The sequence below is a fragment of the Erpetoichthys calabaricus genome, chromosome 17, assembly GCF_900747795.2.
Source record: "Erpetoichthys calabaricus chromosome 17, fErpCal1.3, whole genome shotgun sequence".
NCBI classification, from domain to species: Eukaryota; Metazoa; Chordata; class Cladistia; order Polypteriformes; family Polypteridae; genus Erpetoichthys; species Erpetoichthys calabaricus.
Genome location: NC_041410.2, coordinates 96,132,250 through 96,147,434, shown reverse-complemented (window position 1 = coordinate 96,147,434; position 15,185 = coordinate 96,132,250). Strand labels below are relative to the sequence as shown.

At 38.1% G+C, this 15,185-nt stretch overlaps 1 long non-coding RNA gene across 4 annotated transcripts in view; it reads right to left on the bottom strand.

Annotated features, from left to right (window-relative positions):
* Positions 1-15,185, bottom strand: part of LOC127526120 (uncharacterized) — a 160,921-nt gene that overhangs the window by 107,553 nt on the left and 38,183 nt on the right. The window contains exon 1 of one of the 4 annotated variants that reach the window (XR_007933742.1): positions 6,914-7,006. The exons of the other annotated variants lie outside the window; for them this stretch is intronic. This is a non-coding gene — a long non-coding RNA (uncharacterized LOC127526120). Of the gene's footprint in view, positions 1-6,913; positions 7,007-15,185 lie in introns of those variants that run through there. 4 annotated transcript variants of the gene reach the window in all.

Genomic DNA, 15,185 nt, shown 5'->3' with positions numbered 1-15,185 from the left:
TGAGCAAATTATAAGTCATTCAGACATACAATGCCATATCGTATTCAAGTCAAATCAATAGTTGCTCCCCTTTTTGTTTGTCCGCTTCACTCCTGATTAGTGTTCCATTACAGTCGTTTTATATTTACATTTTTATGATTGATTAAAAGAGTCACTCAGTCATCAGGAGGCAGTGATTCATCCAGTTATCTTGCAGTTTAAGGTTCACTACCTTTGATACTACAACACACTACTTCTGTGTAAATCTACCACAATTTCTGAAATACGTGAATGTGGTCAAACTTGTCTTGTGTGGTTGTGGTCAGAGTATACAGCTTTTGGGTGCTTTGAAGAAACTTAATATAAATAATGTAGATTATGAGGAATGGCCCAGTTACAAACTGGCATAGCCTCAAGCTGCCTTAAACTTGTTTAAGTTAAAAAAAAAATAATAATAATATAAAAAGGGAAGGGGGGCTGACAAACATGCCAATTGTATTTGCCTAAATTCTCCAAAATCAAAATTTGTTCTAATGAACTTCTACTTTTTGTGGTGCTTAGCAGAGTCTTAAGGTACTAAGCTAGAATTAGACTCTTGGATACAGTCAACTCATCGTATACATTTACAGAGTGCAATTGGGAAATGGAAAAATCTATATAAGAAAAATTAATTGGCAACTCTAAATTGGCCCAGTGTGTGTGAGTGTGCCCTGAATTGTACTGGCTCTCAGTTCAGGGTTGATTCCTGCCTTGCATCCAGTGAATGTGGCATAGATACCAGATCCCTGTGAGACAGAACTGGATAAATAAGTTAGAAAATGGCTGGCTGGATGGATATCTTAGGCATCCTTAAAAAATGTAATCAAGCAGGTCGAGTAACTGGATGAGTAGATGACACTGCTGCCACATTGGTGGAAACTCCTGAAGGACTACTGCATGGGTTACCCAGCTTTTACAATGCTACAGTCCAGCCAAGCTCCCCGACTATATTAACTGTAATTACAGAGCTGCATTTTCCTGAAAGGCTCAAGGTGTCCCATTGTTTTTTTCTCTCTCTCTCTCTCTCTCTCTCTCTGTGTAGCTTGTGCTACCATAATAAGTTCAATTCTAAATGAAGAATTTCCAATCAAACAAAACTGTAAAACTCTGACTGGGAAGTCTGCTAAATGTTTAGGGAGTCTGGTCTTCCTTCTTTTACACATAGCCAGGAAGCAACTATTACAGATAAAAGCACTGTCTACTTTTATTGTAAAAGAGTTAACAAGTTGCATGTCAAAGACAGCTGTGGACTTTGAATTGCATCCCAGGTAGACCCTGCAGGCTGTCACCTGATTCTTTGAGAAGAAGCCATGTGCTTCGTGTTGAGTGGACACTTCGGTCCAACTGCCAGAGCCCTACATGATGTGCTGGGCTTTATCTGCCACTGAGGTGGCTGCAGTTAATGTATTTTTCTTTTAATATTTTATCTTTTTTTCCTCTTGCTGAGCTCAGCTGCCCCGTTGCTCGAGGTCAGGGTCTACAGTGGCTTAACACAACATGCTGCCTGCCAAGCCAGCTGATCTGTTTGCAGTTTGGCACCATCTGGTAAGACTTCTTCCAGCGTTTCTTGCCCTTAGGTCAACAACCCCCTCCCTTGCCTGCACCCCCTTTATCTCTGTAAGCTATCATGCCAGTAACCCTTTCTGCTATTTCACAGCAGAGAACCTAATGAACAAATTGGGGACTTTAAAGGTACTATTTAAAAAAAATATGTGAGCATAATTCAATACACGGTGAGTGCATGATGGGAAGGCACAATATAGCTAACACAGCAGCCGTCATCAAGCAGCATGGGTGATTGCAAAGACTAGGGGTACAGAGGGCTTGGATTCTGAGAAAAAGCCAATAGAAAATGGTAAAAACACATCAAAATCTCAAATACAGCAAACATAAAACAAAGCAATAGGAGAGCAAAGCCAAAAAAAACAACCATAAAACGGCAAATATTAAGGTAAAGGAATGTGGAGAGTGAATGTGTAACAGAGGAAAACAAGTAATAATTCATTAAAGTGCAAAAAAAAGGGAAAGCGGGCAGACATGGAGGGATGCTTCAAACTCCCTGCCACCTTAAAAATTCAATAAGAAAGTGTGCAAATAAAAGCAAGTCTTAAGTCACACACGAGGAATCACACAAATGTGTCGTGAGAACTGGCACTATGTTGCTGAATTGTGTAGCTGAAATGGAAAGCCTGGCAGCTTTCTGAAAATGTCACAAAAAGATGCTGGGACAATTTATCTTCTCACTAACCAAATGAATGACATGTGGTCTATGGATATATAAATAGTATAAACAGTACTTGAAAACTGAAATATAAAAGTGCCAGAAAACAAATGGAAAGTTGAAACTTATAAGCACAGATGATATAAGAAACCAACACAAGAAATAAAAATGAAAATAAAATTATGAAAATGTTTCATTGTAAGTTGGGTGACACAGTGATGCCGGGCTTAGGGCTGCGATCTCATAGATCCAGTATTCTGGGTTCACGTCCACTGTCAGGACACTGTTATGCTTATGTCTGTCTGAGTTTTCCTCACACGTTCACAAAGACATGCAGGTTAGCCTAACTGGAGACTTTAAACTGGGCCCAGGGTGGGTAAACCCTGCAATGGACTGGCCCTCCATTTAGGATTCTTTCCTGCCTTGCATTCAGTGCTGCTTGCATGTGCTCCAGCCTCCAGTAAACTTAAATTGAATTAAAATGGAATGGAACTGCGGTAAACAAATGAAATGCATAAAATAAAGAGAGACATCATAAAACAGAGATGGGAGGAATATAAAAGAGTATATGGATTATAAATTTAAAAAAAAACTCAAATAAAAAAAGTGAATGCTTGTAAGTATTTATGAAAATTCCAACATAAAAGTGTAAATCAAAAAAAATGTGGCTGAAAAGATAATGGAAACAAATGATCAACCATGAAATAAAAATCACAGGTGATAACAAGAAAAGGGGAAAAAGGTATAAATCCAAAACTTAAAGGTTCAAGGAAAAAAAAAATATGTATATATTCACTGAATATTTTACTTTGTAACATTTATACATGCCTATTTTTGAAAAACACATTTTTTAACTATTCAAGTTTTCCACTGTTTCAAGTTAGATCATCAGTCCTTATTTTATTTGGTTCTTTTCACTCCACTACAAGGCATTTTACAAATGAAACAAAAATACACTTAAAAAATACATGATCATGTGATACCTGATAAATTACAAAGAAACTGAGAAAAAATCTAATTAAGGAAACATGTATTAGGTGCAAGTGAAGCACTGTGTAACACTGTACTTCAGCTTCTTCCATAATTATAACACGAAAAACATAAAACTAAATATCATGTCAACTGCAAAATACCAAATGAAAATCTCATATATATATATATTTTTTTTTTTATTAATTTTATTAATTTGTTTTTTATTAATTAAGAATTTTATATATATAAAATTCTGAATTAATTAATAAAAAAATGCATGGCCCAAAGATGACAAAATCAATAATACAATCAGCAGTTTAGTGCACATTATTTTTTGCCCAAACGTTAGCTTTTAGATTGTTTCTGCTCTGACAGGTTTATGATTTCAATGGCAGGCCTAACACAATAGTAAGAGGAATTAGCACTTAAGGTGAATGCTCCTACTGTTACAAGCGCCCAGGAAGTTTGTAGTTTTCATAGGTCACAACCAAATACACCATTCAGACCAGGAGTTCTCTACCTTTTCTTGTGGCACGCACACCAAAGAATTTAAATGTTCTGAAGTAGCATCATTTTATTTTGGTCTTAAATTGTTAAGTATTGAATTGTTATTAAGGAAAATTAAAGGTGACATTTCTTTATCAGCTGCAAAATATTGTATTAGGGCTTTTAACAACGTATTATGGGTGTTTTTTAATTAATTATTTTCTAATACATGAACAATATCATGGTTTGATATGAAATAAAAAGCTTTACATTTCTATACTTTTAATTTACAAAAACACATCTCAGAGCTTGAATTTCATGTGTACAGGGAGTTGGATTCCCCCCAGGGTATCAACAAATTCTGACATTTTATTGGGCTTTGGGGGATTTCAGCATGGGGTTTATAAAGAATGAAGTGATCATTGTAGGACAGATGATACATTTTATTTATTAATGCTAAATTGATTCACTTACAGTTTCTGTCCTTTAACTGAAAAAAGGCAGCATAAAATCAATACTGAAAAATTCAAATATTATTTCATAATTTCCACATGAATTAGTAAATATCAAAATAATTCAGTATATTTTAATTTTTACATACTCTTTAAAGCTGTTTTTTCAGGTTTAAACCCTGAATCCATCTAACTGAAAACACAATAATATCTCAAATTAGGCAAAAAAGTTAATCAGTGTCTGTTATTCTTGCAGATTTTCCATGTCCCACACAATTAATTTGTTTTTTTTTTGAGTTGTTATGTAAATCCTCCATAGACAGTTAACAGTTCCATTTCTTGCCCGTGGATGTCACAGGACTAATAAGGTGATGTGATTCTATGTTGTCAGACTAATTATTTGTTTAGATGTAACTGTGTATATCAGGCCAGGTACATCATGAGAGACATATTGCAAAATCTTTACTTTTTCAGACTGACCCTGCTCAGAATAAAGCAGGTGTAGAAAATGGATGAATGGAAATGAAACATTATATCCTATAGTGTTTTATACAGAAGTGTTTAAATAATGATCAGGTAACATTACAAGCAACACAAATACAGTTGCTTTGCTTCTTGTTGTAGTGACTGTAGCAATTTTTCCATGAACGCCTAAGTGGAAAACCTTTATTTAAATTGGTGGCAAAGAGGCATTTAGTACATTACACACGGAAAATCAGACACTGCCTTTGTCAAAAGGCAAAAAATCAAATGATTGATCATCAGGAGTTGTTTAGAATTTCAAAAAACAATTTTGACAAGAGCTGTCTATTCAGCCCAGCACCCAGCATAGCTCTTACAAAATAACATCAAGTTGAGTTTTGGAGATCCCAAAGTACTGCTGTCTACCACATTGCATGGTAATTTATTCCATATGTCTGTGGTTTTTTGTATGATGAAACTATTTCTAACATTTATCCAAAATTTACCCATAACAAGTTTCCATCTGTGTCCTTGTGTTCCTGTTTAAGTATTTATTTTAAAGTAACAACAGGGAGCCACTGTACTAATTACCTTTTATAGTTTCAAACTCTTCAATCACCATTTGCATAAATGGAAAAGGTTCAACTCCTTTACTCTGTCCTCATAGTTCACACTTTCCAGTCACACAATCAGCCCTGTTGTCTTTCTCTGCACTTTCTCCAGTGCTGCTTTTTTTTTTTTTTTTTGTAATATGGAAACTAAAACTGCACACAGCACCGCTGATGAGGCCTCCCTAGTGTGTGACACTAAATAGCCAATCCTTAATTGCATCTGTACAATGTCTGTATGTAGGCAGTGAATAGTCCACTACAACTCTCAGGTTCTTTTCATAGGAGTGCTTTCAAGTCTCAGACTCTCAACCTGTTTACTTCCTATGTTTACTTTACATTTATTTACATAAAATTCCATCTTCCACAAATTTTGAATACTATGCAGGTCACTCTGCAATTGTTTGGCTGATTGTAAACTTTCTGCCATTCCACATAGTTTTTCTCTAAAGGACACCAGGGCAAGATCTGTCAGTTCTCTATACTACAATGCGGGTTAGCTTCCTTTTCCTCAAGCTCAGCAACTCTGAGCACGAGAGGTCTGATTAGATGGCACCATCCAAAGATGTAGGCATATTGACAGCAGGTCTCCATGGAGCAAGTCTCTTAAAAATCCAACATAATACAGGATTTGAGTTTTATGAACCCTGTTTCAAAATTTTGGAGTGTGGCAGCTTAGTCTCTTTTAAATTAAGAATTTAAGAGTAAGTTTAAAGGAACAATAGGAGTTATTTCAAACCTGCGACTCACTCTAAGAACCTATAAAATGGTAGTGCCTAACCTTTCTCCTTCTCCTGTTTGATTCTTTAGGTGACTGTTTATCCTAATGCCACAGCCCCGTTTGGTTTACTTTCTAACAAGCCCAGCACAGCCACCTACACTCTACTTACACGTCTTCCTCCTACTGAAGGTACGTGTGAGAAAGTGACAACTGATTTATCGAGTAATCATTTACTTCCTTGTCTCAAGATAAACATGCTTAAATTGTTACAACACCGGTTATCGAGTCAGCTAGCACCTCTGCTTGCACTGCTCACCCACCCGTACCACACAACACACGTACTGCACAGCTGAACGTGAGTCCCTTGTCAGCCTTCCTCAAAGACACAGTGCAGCTGGAAAAAAACAGCAAAAAACCTAAAAGGAAAAAAGCTGTAAAAAGTACTGCAAAGCCCCTTAGTAGCAATGAAAAACAAGGCTTTTAAGAGAAATGATACACATTAATTAACTGTCACACAGTAAATGTGCCAAATAAGGACGATGTTAGCACACAGTACATGCTCTGTATGTCTTCTTCATTAAATTTGTGGTCAATAACAAAATGAATAACAAAACAGTCATTACCAAAAAATTTTACACTAGATGTTTGCACAAAGTGTTCTCTCACAAAAACCAAAAAAAGTTCTCATTGTTATTTTAACCACACAACCATCTTATATAATGTGGCCACCATAATGTCACATGGCATGAGAATTATGTGCCTGGCAACCATCCAGCATGATAGTGACCAGTTACATGAAACCAGAGACACAAAACGCTAAAAGAACAACAAAAAACGGCAGTGCCCTTGATAAGATAACTCACACGATGTAAACAACTTGATGTCATAGTAAACAATAGTGAAAATTAAAACAGAACATTTTCTGTGTAATTGTGGTGCTTGTGTTCTGGGTGACAATGGCAGTTTGTGTTACCTTTTCTTTATTTCATCAGATGAAGAGCTCATCTGCAGTATGGAAACAATTACACTGTCCATCAATGCCCTATGTTAGTTTTCAATGCTCTGCACTCACTAACATTGTAAAACCATTGCCCCCAGATGACCCTGAGTAAGTCAATTAGCCTGCCAGTGCTCCATAGAAATATGGAAACATATGGAATACAGAAATTGTAACAAGAAGTGCTACATAACGTCAGAATGCTGAGGGTCTAGTCATCACCAATGACTCAACTGCAGGATGCTTATATTTTGACTGGACACTGGAACATTTTCAAACCCTACCCAAAATCTTGGTAAGTTTAAAATTTGGAATTTTGTTTAAATTTGTCAAATGTCCTTATATCTGCTGCAGGTCTCTGCCTTGACAGTTTGGGACTTGTATTGATCTGCACAGCAGCAGGGAACGATCTGCTGAGAACTAGGATGGAATGATGGCACACGGGTTAGCACGGCTGCTTCACAGCTCCAGAATACTGGGTTTTAAGACACTGTTTGTGTGCATTTTGCATGTTCCCCAAGATTCTGAATAGGTTTTCTTACAGGCGTTTTAGGTAAATCAATGACTCTAAATTTACGCGGAGTGTATGAGTGTAAGTATGCTCTGCAAATGACTACCATCCTGTCTTGGGTTAGTTTACACCTTTCTCACATAGCTGCAAGATAAACACTGGTTCCCCTTGATAAACTAATCACATAATAAATGGTTGCTGTGAACTAAAGACATTGTGCCCTTTGCCTGCATTATGCCTTTAAAATGCTAATCACCTCATTTCTGAAAAAGTAGTAAAAAAAACACTGAGATTTGGAAACATTAAGGGGTTATCAGGCTATTTTCCACATGGTTTCAGTCCCCTGATGCATCGAGAAGAAGACTCTTATATGATGTGAAAAGACATCAAGGACAAAGGCCAGCCAAGCTCTCAGCTTGAAATTAAGAAAATGATGCAGTATGCTGGAGGATGAGAAAGAGACAGGGAGTGAAAAAGAGAAAAGGTAGAGTGAGTAGCCGCCCCACATTGACTGAGAAAGACTCTTATGTGTACACTTGCATGGCTTCCTCCCTTTTCCTTCTCTTGGATTTTAAGCTAACATGCTGCTCTTTGCTCACCCTGGGTGTGACCCCAAATCACAAGGAATCTGCAAATGTTGTTTTGCACTTTTAATATATAGTAATGCACTAAGATATTTCTGAAGAAAGGCATTACACAACAACTGGCATCTATGTTCATTTTATGAGCACTTCAGGATTTGTGTCTTGGACTTTGTTTGACTCCAGCTTTGGGTTCTACCAGCCCACTTACAGAACCTCAGGCCATTATGGTGGCTCTTACACTCCACCCCATGATTGTGCACTCTGTGTCACTTTTCTCTTCAAGCTGTGCTATACTGACATTTTTTTTCTTTCCCGTGGTTCTGAAGGCTGGGATTAAGCTGTTGGCTCCATGATGGGGTGGTAAACCTCCGGCTCGGAGATCAGGTGGCAGCTGTACTGTGACTTCTGTGCCAGGTCATGATGGATGGTAGGAATTAACTCTTTCATTGCCATTAATTTCGTCCTTCTCAAAAATAATTTCTGTTAACTAAGCTGGCAGTTGCTGGGTAGAGCAGTCTTATTTTAATTTCAGCAAATTGTTATGAGATTGAATATGTTAGATACTCGTTATTTAAATATTTCCTTTGGTGTGAGCATACTGATTATGATTTGCATTAAAATATGATTTTTCCCTCAATGGCTATTTCCATTTATGGGTGATGTGGTGGTAGAGTATTTAGTGTATTTAAGTACAATATAAATGTTGTCCACATTGGGTTTCATTTTCAGTTTCCTCTGACATCCTAAAGATGTGCATGTTAGACTGATGGGTATGTGTGAGTGTGTCCTGCAATAGAGTAGTGCTCCATCTAGGGTGGCTTCCTGCCTGAAGATGCTAGAACATCATGGTAGCCAGTGAAAGAAAAAGAAGGAGCAAAAAAGGACTAATACAACCACTTCTTCTTATTGAACAAACTCAGTTAAGTATTTCAGTTGACTGAATCTGACACCCCCTTCTGGTGACTCCAAAACACAGCGGAAAGCAGACATCTTGACTGTGAGTGGTGTTCTGCCTCCCAGGGAGGGATGGACAATCATCTTCTACCCTAATGAGAGGTGCCTCACTCCAAGTTTAAAACTTTTGGACCCTTCCAACACATGCCTCGTGCAGCCCACCACTTACACCGAAGGGCAGCCAGATTTGCAGTCACATGACAAGTCCGGAATGCTATGCTATCCCGTCACAGAGAGCCCATCTGGCACTGCCACCCCTTTCCTCATGCTGTATTATGTTTGCTTATTTCCACAGATACAGAGCTCATCTGTAGCATGAAAATGAGCGTTCTGCCAATCAAAGCCCTCTGTGGGTTTTATCTGGTCAGGTCTGTCAGGACGGGAAGCTGTGTTCTCCTTGTTGTCAGCCCGAGTTAATTATGAATCGGCAGGACAAATGCCAACTGCGGAAATATTTTTAGATCCAACCGAACATGCAGCATCTCACCAGTTAGAATTTCATACAACACAGCAAGCTGAGACAGGGGCTTTTACATTCCAATCCTCGTTGAGGGAGTAAGCAATACATTTATAAATTATGTCAAATATGTTCAATTTCTGGATCATTTGGGCATCCCTTAAGGAAAATTAGTTAACATTTTTCTCCAATGCCAGTTTCTTTATATCTTTCTTTGTCATAGTCCTTTAAAGGACTTCAAAGGACACCCCAAATGTCAAATTCTTCACTGGTTACTTATTAACAAGGGTTTTTAATAATTTTATTCAATGTGTATTTTCTTGTTTTTCTTGAATTAATGGATTAAATAATGTCCATTTTAAGGTTATGCCAATGCAGATTTGCAGAACTGGTTGGGCAACAGTGTAGCTTCAGTTTGATTTACTGCTTTATTAATTTTCCAAACCCACTGTCTTATTTCAGTTCTTTGTGGAAACCATGAAGTGGCAGAATGCCATCCAGTAGTATTTGTGCCTAGTTTACCCCTTGGCATTAAAGCAATACTGTGATCAGCAGAAGAATCTCAGCACTCCAGGTGTTTGAACACAGCATACCGGACCTAGATTTGTCCACTGTGGCTCTGCTCATAATCCAGCTGGCCATGGTAAATAACAGACTTGGAAAGATGACAAACATTAGTAGAAATCTTGATTACATGGCCAACAGCTATGGAAGGGCGTCTCCAGTGATGGTTACCCGGGCACAGTTAAGCCAAAGGGAAATCTCATTTATGTTTCACAGGGTGAAGGTTTTATCCTAAGCACTGCTAATTTGCATAAAGCTATACCCTAAACATTGGCCAGTACCGAGTCACTTTCAGTTTCTTTGTTGCACTTTTTAAAGTTGCCTTCCAAGTAATGACACAATTTCCAAATAGCATAAAGCTATGCTTTCATTTCATGATATCCAAGAAACATACAATGCACTTCAGAAACCGCTCATCAGGACAATAGTAGATTTGTTTCCATTGCCCAAATGACACTGCATTAAAACTGATAGGGATAATGAGCTTAGAAGAAATGGCATATTATTAGTATTATTTTTATTGACTATTTAGCTGATATCTTAATCCAAGGCAGCATTCAGGATCAGGATATTTGACATCTGGTTATAGATATTTTTTAACAGCTGGACCACAGGCAGGTTAAGTCATTTGCTCTGGGTGAGAGCTGAAGTAGCAGTGATTTGTTTTTAAGCCCAACACCTCAGGCCTTACACAACATGCAGGATTGTAGAGTAAACTGTCACATGTCTTTTAAAAAGTAGAAGGATGAATAAGACTTAAAGTGAAACAAAGACTAAAATGTATATAGCAATAAATTGAGGAAGTTACTGTTTATATTGGACAGACTTTGAATTTGTTTTGACAAATTAATTCAGAAACTTGCAGGTTAGAAAAATCACCACTCAAAAAAATTACCCAAATATATATTTTTTTACATTTTTTTGGCATTTTCAATATATTTTTAGTCAGTGTTTCATTCACTACAACTGCCATTTTACATACATGTATTTTATTTTTTGTTTATCACAGTGGTTACCTCAAAACTCCTGTTTGATCTCAACATCCGAACACATTGGATATATCCTGAGTCAATGAGTGCCAGCTTGTGTATGAATATGCCCTATGGCGTAATGGTACTCATCTCAGGCATGGTTCCTGATTTTTGTCTTAGATTTCTAGTGTTCATAATTGACACAACTTTAGGATGCTTTACAAACTCAGTGCAACTGTTTGCATTTCTACAAAATAAGCACTGTAAGGTAAACCAATTCACTTGGGGTGAATTACAAAGGCGTTTGTAAGGACTGAACCTTCTGATTTTTTATAGCTAATTTCATAGTGAACACCATGTCAATACACTTTACATTCACAGAACAATTGTTTCAATAATCATACAAATTTAAGCACTGGCAGGTACAAATCACCTCCAAACAGTCACTGGAGGAAACTGTACACCTTCTTTGCTGATCATGATACCTGGACAACAGGAGATGGCAAAACCATTGCATTTCATTGCATTCTGGAACATTTTAAAAATGAAAATGGCCGTGCTCATGTATTACTAATTAACCATATTTCAGTGTCAAGACTAATGATATCCTCTGCTATGACTATGTAGCTGGACACAGCACCAGCTCAATGATTTTACTTAGACCTGATCAGCAACAATGATGAGATTGCTTAGAGAGAAGATATTTGCCTTCTGTTACAATGAATTTCTCTATCAGTGTTTACCAACATCAACAGGTACACAGAATTCATTCTAAATGGCAACATTATATCCGGGAATAGATCTGACTCAGCACAGGACATCAGGGCACACAGCTTCTTCTGTTCGAGACACGTACAGCGTAACACATGCTGTCATAGAAAAGCAGACCTCAGACATCCTGCACAGACACTTTTCTCTGTCCTCCTTTCTGACAGTTTAGGATCATTGGCACTCACAACACTAGATTAACTTAGAGGTCACTAGGTGACTCATGATCCAATGATAAACACCTGAGCACCATGAGCACATATACATATATGTCAGTAGTATGTGGGAGACATTAGTAACAGCCTCATTGTACACCAAACACATGGCTAAAAAACTTGAACTTAACTTAGTGAATTCCTGCACAATTCCGTAGCCACAAGGGGCCACACTGCCTGCTCCGTCTGTACTTACATATGTGTGAGGTGTGCATGGGTGTGTATATAAGAGTGAGCGTATTCCCTGTCTGTGTTTCCGTTGTACAAAACACACAGCTTTGCTTTTACTGAGTTGAAGGGAGGAATTCATGTAAAGTTTGCATGCTCTTTTATCCCATGTCTGCTTAGATTCTGGGTTCTCCAGTTTTTTTACTTTACACACTACAAAGATGATTTTCCCAAAGGTGTGAGTGTGCCCTGGCTCCTACCAAACTGTGTAATGCTGCTTAGATAAGATGTATCTACAATTACTTGAAATCCTGATATGCTTCAGAAAATGTCCCAACATCAGGGCCCACACATCATGCTTGATTTAGGTGGTTCACAAGTGTGGACACAACTAACATTTCCTGTATGTTCTCCCACCCTTTATTAACTTTATTATAGTCCCCCAGATGACAAGGTGTTAGTGTTCTTACTATAAACATGGCGACTACAATATGATTTGTTTTTTCTAGAATGATGTGCTTTCTTTCTTTTCTTTCTTTCAAAGGGGTAGTAGGTCTAGGTAAGCGTTGCCTTGCTTTCACTTTCCAATTTGGTGCTTGATCATCAGTCCCGCTCTGTGCTTCCATTTAATGATACAGCATTAATGTGAAAATTAGGATGAACTTTGATTAGCTGCCATCTTTCCACACCAGTGGCAGCTGCTGGGCTGTTTAATACCAAAAAAACTTTTAGATGGGTCCCTGCTGAGCAAGTTTTAACTAAAACAGCAATCTAGGGCAGGCAGCAAGCATGGGCCTAGGCAGCACAGCAATAGCTTTGCAGCTCTTGGTTGGCGAGGGAAGGCATGTTGGCATGCAAAGCCACCCTTGTAGGCTGTGTGCGAGTTACAGATTGCACAGACTGCCTGCTGGGTGCAGATGTACGGGGGGATAAGCTGGCAGGCAGGCGTAGCAAAAAGCCTGACCCCGATACTCCCTGCGTTCTTTAAAGCAGCAGAGTCCCTCATACTGTGAAAACTGGCAGCACTTGCATTGCCTGCAGGGCATTAGAATGTGACTTTTCTAGGGGGCAAAATAGGCTAATGCCCATGTCAGGTAAATATGAATGTTTTTGGAAAGCATATTGAAGCCAAATTGGTATGTCAGAATTTCTAATGAACACACAGGTAGTTTCTAATCGATACTCCAATTATTGGCTACTGACTTAGCCTGAGACCCAAGCAGCTTGACTCAAGACCCCCTGGCTCTAGTGAATCCCAGATTCCATTCATTTGTCAGTTTGGTTTCTCCAGTTTCAATGACACCCATATGACATACTGTAGCATGGCAAGCAGCATGTGATATACTGAGTGCTTAAGATAAACTTGTCAAAAGATAAGTGATTAAAAGTGCAAATTGTATTTGCATCAAAAGCAAATAAATTGAAACAACCGAACCAAACAAGCGAAGCAATAAAGCAAAGAAAGTATGGGGAAAAAATTAAAAGTTGCTGAGAAATAAACGTAAATAAAAATCTTGCAATATTTGGGAATATTAATCACCTAAACATTGATAATTGGGTGAAAATGATCAATTAAGCCTTTTAGTAAGCAAGATGTATTTTAATGGGCAAGGCAAAAAATCAGTTAAGAGTACTTTTCAAATGGAAAAAACAACAACCAGTTTTATCAAGAATAAAAAGGAAAGTTTAAAAAATGAAATCTAAAGATGAGTAGACCCTTTTCAAGGTAAGAAGACTCCATAATAAAAGGTTTTGCAATTTTAGCAAGGTGTTTAATACAAAAAGCCCATCAGAATCAGCAAAATCTAGAATATCTACAAAATCTGAAAAATACATTGATAGAAAGGGTAGTCATGGAGAAAAACCTAATCAATCTGATTAAAATGAAAAGTAACCCAAAATTAGATTATTTAAAAAAAGACAAACACCTCCTAAGCACTGATTGGACATCCATTAAATGTCAGGTGGACACTACGTGTTATCCTCAGTAGAAAAACAAAGTCCTCCAAATTGAGTCAAAAGATAGTACTGTATATACATTTATATAACATATCATTTTAATGAAAAATAAGAAAGGTATGAATAAAATGGGAGAACGTTTTAAAATAAAAGACAACACAAAACAGATTCTGATTAACAATGCAGCTCTGCTGCTAGCAGGTCCAGTTGCACTCCTGAAAGTACCACTAAAATGGAGCCTCCTTCCTCATCCTGTTCTCTGTCTGAACCTCTTGAGTGAGACTGAACAGTTAGCCTTTGCCTCAAGCTACCACCCAAAGGTAAACACCATCAGATTACTTCCAGACAAATCAGTGGAATTACTTCCAGGGTCAAGGACTCTCCTAGAAAGTTCCTGAGCATAGTAAAGGACAGCCCCACCTGTCTCTGAGCACCTTATTTTAACTGTCCGGCTCTTAGCACTGCTCTTGGGCTGCCACCTACTGGAAATTAGCAGCTAGGCCATTTTAGGATCCCCAGGGAAAACCCTGCTATAGTCTAGAGCAATGGTTGGGTGCACCAGTCCCCAACAACACCTCCCTTATTCTGGAGTCTTTAGGAAATCAGCTTCAGTAGCACCCCCTTCATGTGCCAGGGCTATCGTTCGGCATAATATTCATCTGCCCATCTGGGAAAAGGAGGTGCCACTGTGTGGGTTCTGACTTCTCTTTGAGGTTTAACTCTCATATGCCACTTTTTTGCTCCTTCTTACTGTGGTAGTGCTTGTCAGCCCAAAACAATCAAAGAGAGAGCAAGCAGCAGCTGATCACTTTTTGAGTGGCCTGTACTGTGGAACACAAGCCAGTCACAATGGGAATTGCAAATTACACAGCCATAATATTGAACCAATGAGTTTGACCAAGAACTAACACACATCTATGAAGAAACACAATGACAACTGAAAAGAGCTAACAGATTTTTCTGTCCTGCTAAACAAGAGACTACAGACATGTCCATTGTAGTTAAAGAGGAATGTTTCCTTACTGGGGAGTGTGAACACCACACCTGACAGACAGTAGCTCACATAAAAACGTGAGGACAAAAGCATTGAGGGCAGA